The 6,832-nt window shown below is 46.6% G+C and overlaps 1 protein-coding gene across 1 annotated transcript in view; it reads right to left on the bottom strand.

Moving 5' to 3' along the window:
* The window catches only part of LOC141055944 (uncharacterized), a 183,907-nt gene that overhangs the window by 28,911 nt on the left and 148,164 nt on the right, over positions 1 to 6,832 (bottom strand).

The following is a 6,832-nucleotide window of genomic DNA, read 5'->3' as shown; positions in this document are numbered from 1 at the left end:
TATGAGGTGTACGGAGCAGAGCCGTGTGTGTACGAGGTGTACGGAGCGGAGCCGCGCGTGTACGAGGTGTACGGAGCGGAGCCGTGTGTGTACGGGGTGTACGGAGCGGAGCCGTGTGTGTACGAGGTGTACGGAGCGGAGCCACGTGTGTACGAGGTGTACGGAGCAGAGCCGTGTGTGTACGAGGTGTACGGAGCGGAGCCGTGTGTGTACGAGGTGTACGGAGCAGAGCCGTGTGTGTACGAGGTGTACGGAGCGGAGCCGTGTGTGTACGAGGTGTACGGAGCGGAGCCTACGAGGTGTACGGAGCGGAGCCACGTGTGTACGAGGTGTACGGAGCAGAGCCGTGTGTGTACGAGGTGTACGGAGCGGAGCCGTGTGTGTACGAGGTGTACGGAGCAGAGCCGTGTGTGTACGAGGTGTACGGAGCGGAGCCGTGTGTGTACGAGGTGTACGGAGCGGAGCCACGTGTGTACGAGGTGTACGGAGCAGAGCCGTGTGTGTACGAGGTGTACGGAGCAGAGCCGTGTGTGTACGAGGTGTACGGAGCAGAGCCGTGTGTGTACGAGGTGTACGGAGCAGAGCCGTGTGTGTACGAGGTGTACGGAGCGGAGCCACGTGTGTACGAGGTGTACGGAGCAGAGCCGTGTGTGTACGAGGTGTACGGAGCAGAGCCGTGTGTGTACGAGGTGTACGGAGCAGAGCCGTGTGTGTACGAGGTGTACGGAGCGGAGCCGTGTGTGTACGAGGTGTACGGAGCAGAGCCGTGTGTGTACGAGGTGTACGGAGCGGAGCCGTGTGTGTACGAGGTGTACGGAGCGGAGCCGTGTGTGTACGAGGTGTACGGAGCGGAGCCGTGTGTGTACGAGGTGTACGGAGCAGAGCCGTGTGTGTACGAGGTGTACGGAGCGGAGCCGTGTGTGTACGAGGTGTACGGAGCGGAGCCACGTGTGTACGAGGTGTACGGAGCAGAGCCGTGTGTGTACGAGGTGTACGGAGCAGAGCCGTGTGTGTACGAGGTGTACGGAGCAGAGCCGTGTGTGTACGAGGTGTACGGAGCAGAGCCGTGTGTGTACGAGGTGTACGGAGCGGAGCCGCGTGTGTACGAGGTGTACGGAGCAGAGCCGTGTGTGTACGAGGTGTACGGAGCAGAGCCGTGTGTGTACGAGGTGTACGGAGCGGAACCGTGTGCGGAGCAGAGCCGTGTGTGCATGAGGTGTAATGAGCGGAGCTACAGTTGTGGCCAAAAGTATTGACACCCCTGCAATTCTGTCAGATAATACTCAGTTTCTTACTGAAAATTATTGCAAACACAAATTCTTTGGTATTATTATCTTCATTTAATTTGTCTTAAATGAAAAATTACAAAAGAGAATGAAGCAAAAAGCAAAACATTGATCATTTCACACAAAACTCCAAAAATGGGCCAGACAAAAGTATTGGCACCCTCAGCCTAATACTTGGTTGCACAACCTTTAGCCAAAATAACTGCGACCAACCGCTTCCGGTAACCATCAATGAGTTTCTTACAATGCTCTGCTGGAATTTTAGACCATTCTTCTTTGGCAAACTGCTACAGATCCCTGATATTTGAAGGGTGCCTTCTCCAAACTGCCATTTATAGATCTCTCCACAGGTGTTCTATGGGATTCAGGTATGGACTCATTGTTGGCCACCTTAGAAGTCTCCAGTGCTTTCTCTCAAACCATTTTCTAGTGCTTTTTGAAGTGTGTTTTAGGTCACTGTCCTGCTGGAAGACCCATGACCTCTGAGGGAGACCCAGCTTTCTCACACTGGGCCCTACATTAGGCTGCAAAATTTGTTGGTAGTGATAGGAACTGAAGGAGTTAAATTGAGTTCTGTCTATGTTGCATTTTCTTGTTTAAAATTTATCTTTTCTTCGAGGAGATGTCTCAGACATCTCCCTTGTGAACCAAGGTCAAATACTCCAGCTTTTTAGCCTACATAACTTTCTTTGTAGAAAACAAGTTATGAAATCATTTTTTATACTGCGCATGTCTGTAAATGTTTAAATTCTTTGCTATAAAAGATGGAAGCCTAACTGATAAGCCAGAGGCGCTCAGCAGGCATCCCGAGTCGTATCATACAGCTTATGTCTGTGTCATTCTTCTCAACGGAGCAATCGATTAGAGACATATTGTGCCTCACACCTAAGAACATCGGTCCTTCAGGTGAAAGAGTAATCTGAGGGATCCCGACAGTTTCCTGGCGCCCGAAACAGGGACCTGATATAGGCACCTCTCCAAGACTACCCGATCTACAGACCACTCCAGTTACTGATGAAATTGTGAACAGCAGACCTAAACACCTGGCCAGGTAAGAGATCAATTCTTCTCTTCTCTGCTCTTCATAATCTATCATTATAACTAAGGTCCGTATCAAGGGGAATCTAGTAGAGGAGGGGGCCGTAAAATCAGGTCCATATAAGAACTCTGAGGAAATCGGGTGTGACACGCATATGTAATTCCTGTCCGAATGAGAGGCTATTGCAGATTCTGCCTGTGTACTGCTATTTTTAGGAGAAGAACTGATACAAATCATAACGGGTATGGTGATTGGACATTTGCAGGGACAACCCCAGACACAAACATAAAAAAGTTTCACCACTTCAAGAAGGGAGAACAGTGGTGGGTATTGTTAGCATTGAATACACATGTCCCATTGAGTGACACGTTGAGAGGTCTGACATTACGGAATATAAGGCTGGGTGAACAGTTCATACTGCGCAGCCCGGACGGACAAGTTTTTCACAATAGACGGTTCCGCATTAGGAATAGAGGAGGTTGTTGAATGGCTACTTTGATTTGAAGGACTGTGGAAAGTAGACAAATAAGCTGCACAGTAGGTATTCGTTCAAAGAGTGGTGATTAGTGTTGAGCATTCCGATACCGCAAGTATCGGGTATCGGCCGATACTTGCTGTATCGGAATTCCGATACCGACTTCCGATATTTTTTCAATATCGGAATTCGGCATCGGAATCTCAAAGTTGATTGACAGACTGACGTCATCATGATGCGCGGTGTGTGCGCATCATGATGCGCCGTCATTTCGGGCCTGCCGGGGGTCTCTGCCGGCCTGCCGGGGGGCTGTGCCGGCCTGCCGGGGGGCTGTGTGGACTGCCCGGGGTCTGTACCGGCCTGCCGGGGGGCTGTGCCGGCCTGCCGGTGGTCTGTGCACCCTGTGGGGGTCTGTACCGGCCTGCCGGGGGGCTGTGCCGGCCTGCCGGTGGTCTGTGCACCCTGTGGGGGTCTGTACCGGCCTGCCGGGGGGCTGTGCCGGCCTGCCGGTGGTCTGTACCGGCCTGCCGGGGGGCTGTGCCGGCCTGCCGGGGGGCTGTGCTGATGTCCGGGGGTCTGTGCAAGCATCGTCCGATGGGACTACAAGTCCCATCGGGCGATGCCTGCTACCATGACAGTGATTGACACATTAGCCAATGATGGGACAGTAGTAGTCCCATCATCCGGCTAATGTGTTAAATGTTAAAAAAAAAAAAAAAAAAAAAATACTACATACATACTACATGCATGCTACATACATACTACATGCTACATACATACTACATATATACTACATACATACTACATACATGCTACATACATACTACATGCATGCTACATACATACTACATGCTACATACATACTACATGCTACATACATACTACATATATACTACATACATACTACATACATGCTACATACATACTGCATGCTACATACATACTACATACATACTACATGCATGCTACATACATACTACATGCATGCTACATACATACTACATGCATGCTACATACATACTACATACATGCTACATACATACTACATGCTACATACATACTACATGCTACATACATACTACATACATGCTACATACATACTACATACATGCTACATACATGCTACATACATGCTACATACATACTACATACATGCTACATACATGCTACATACATACTACATACATACTACATGCTACATACATACTACATATATACTACATGCATGCTACATACATACTACATACATACTACATATATACTACATGCATGCTACATACATACTACATATATACTACATGCATGCTACATACATACTGCATGCTACATGCATGCTACATACATACTACATACATGCTACATGCTACATACATACCACATATATACTACATACATACAATACATTCATACAATACATACATAGACATACAGTACATATAACATAGAGTAACATACTTACCAATACTTGTCACATTGTTCCCCGAAGCCATTGTCTTTTCCGGAATAAATATTAACATAACAAACCACAAAAATACTCACCCACGATCCGAAGCAGTCCACGAGTGTGTCCCACGACGATCTTGGGTAGAGAACTGCAGCATCAGATGATGCTGCCGTTCTCTACGGGCTGCAGGAATCCAATGACGGAAGGTAGGTATCCTTCCGCACTGTATTCCTCCGCCACTTAAAAAAAAAAAAGAATTTCCCACACAGCAATGGCATAAAGTGAGACTAGGGACTTTTTTTTTTTTTAAGTGGCGGAGGAATACAGTGCGGAAGGATACCTACCTTCCGTCATTGGATTCCTGCAGCCCGTAGAGAACGGCAGCAACAGCTGATGCTGCAGTTCTCTACCCAAGATCGTCGTGGGACACACTCGTGGACTGCTTCGGATCGTGGGTGAGTATTTTTGTGGTTTGTTATGTTAATATTTATTCCGGAAAAGACAATGGCTTCGGGGAACAATGTGACAAGTATTGGTAAGTATGTTACTCTATGTTATATGTACTGTATGTCTATGTATGTATTGTATGAATGTATTGTATGTATGTAGTATATATGTGGTATGTATGTAGCATGTAGTATGTATGTAGTATGTATGTAGCATGCATGTAGCATGCAGTATGTATGTAGCATGCATGTAGTATATATGTAGTATGTATGTGGTATGTATGTAGCATGTAGTATGTATGTAGCATGCATGTAGTATGTATGTAGCATGCATGTAGTATATATGTAGTATGTATGTAGCATGTAGTATGTAGCATGCATGTAGTATATATGTAGTATGTATGTAGCATGTAGTATGTATGTAGCATGCATGTAGTATATATGTAGTATGTATGTAGCATGTAGTATGTATGTAGCATGCATGTAGTATGTATGTAGCATGCATGTAGTATGTATATGGTATGTATGTAGCATGTAGTATGTATGTAGCATGCATGTAGTATATATGTGTTATGTATGTGGTATGTATGTAGCATGCATGTAGCATGCATGTAGTATGTATGTAGTATGTATGTAGTATATATGTAGTATGTATGTAGCATGTAGTATGTATGTATGTAGCATGCATGTAGCATGCAGTATGTATGTAGCATGCATGTAGTATATATGTAGTATGTATGTAGCATGTAGTATGTAGCATGCATGTAGTATATATGTAGTATGTAGCATGTAGTATGTATGTAGCATGCATGTAGTATATATGTGTTATGTATGTAGCATGTAGCATGCATGTAGCATGCATGTAGTATGTATGTAGTATATATGTGGTATGTATGTAGCATGCAGTATGTATGTAGCATGCATGTAGTATATATGTAGTATGAATGTAGCATGTATGTAGTATGTAGTATGAATGTAGCATGTATGTAGTATGCATGTTGTATGTATGTAGCATGTAATTTTTTTTTTTTTTTTTTTTTTTTTACATTTAACACATTAGCCGGATGATGGGACTACTACTGTCCCATCATTGGCTAATGTGTCAATCACTGTCATGGTAGCAGGCATCGCCCGATGGGACTTGTAGTCCCATCGGACGATGCCTGCACAGACCCCCGGAGCCTGCACAGACCACCGGCAGGCCGGCACAGCCCCCCGGCAGGCCGGCACAGCCCCCCGGAGCCTGCACAGCCCCCCGGCAGGCCGGCACAGCCCCCCGGCAGGCCGGCACAGCCCCCCGGAGCCTGCACAGACCACCGGCAGGCCGGCACAGACCACCGGAGCCTGCACAGACCCCCTGGCAGGCCGGCACAGCCCCCCGAAAGGCCCGTACAGACCCCAGAGAGGCTGTACAAGGGCAGGAAAGGGTTTTTCTTATTCCGATACCGGAAGTCCCATAGACTTGAATGGGACTTCCGGTATCGGAATCGGCGATACCGATACTTTTTTTAAAGATCGGCCGATACCATCCGATACGATACTTTGAAGTATCGGACGGTATCGCTCAACTCTAGTGGTGATATTGCCTAACTGGGTCATGTGACAGCGTCCTTTCGGGGAGGTCACCGCCTAAGCTTAAATCAACACCCTTTACGAATAAACCTTGTGACAGATAAGAGTGTGACCGAATGAGCACAGGACCACGAAATGAGCCTGTGACAGGATATGATTGAAGAACCCCAGTAGATGGACACTTTATTTACAATCCTGTGTGTTGTGGGAGTGTTACTGTTCGGATGCTACCTAGCATATAAGTACACGAGACACGTAGTACAAGGAGGAACAGACACCCCGTTTAACCTGTTGGCACCTTAGGAAGAAGGTAACGAGGTATAGTAGAGCCTAGTCTTGAGCTTACCCAATACACCACCTAAGGCAGGGGACCAACAGGAAAGAAACAAGAAAAACAGGATAAGAATAAAAGATAAAATGGGGAACAATCAGGGAAAGACACCCGAAGAAGGAGACCGGTTATGTGATATAATTGAGGATAGATATGGAAGTAGTGCAGCAAAGAACCTGGAAAAAGTATTAATCAAATCCAAAGTGCAAGATAGGCAGGCTGTGTGAATCCTTGTATAT

The sequence above is a fragment of the Dendrobates tinctorius genome, unplaced genomic scaffold (genome assembly GCF_039654945.1).
Source record: "Dendrobates tinctorius isolate UK_male_01 unplaced genomic scaffold, ASM3965494v1 ptg000192l, whole genome shotgun sequence".
Classification (NCBI taxonomy): Eukaryota; Metazoa; Chordata; class Amphibia; order Anura; family Dendrobatidae; genus Dendrobates; species Dendrobates tinctorius.
The sequence above is the reverse complement of the archived record's forward strand: the minus strand, read 5'-3'. Positions and strand labels throughout refer to the sequence as shown.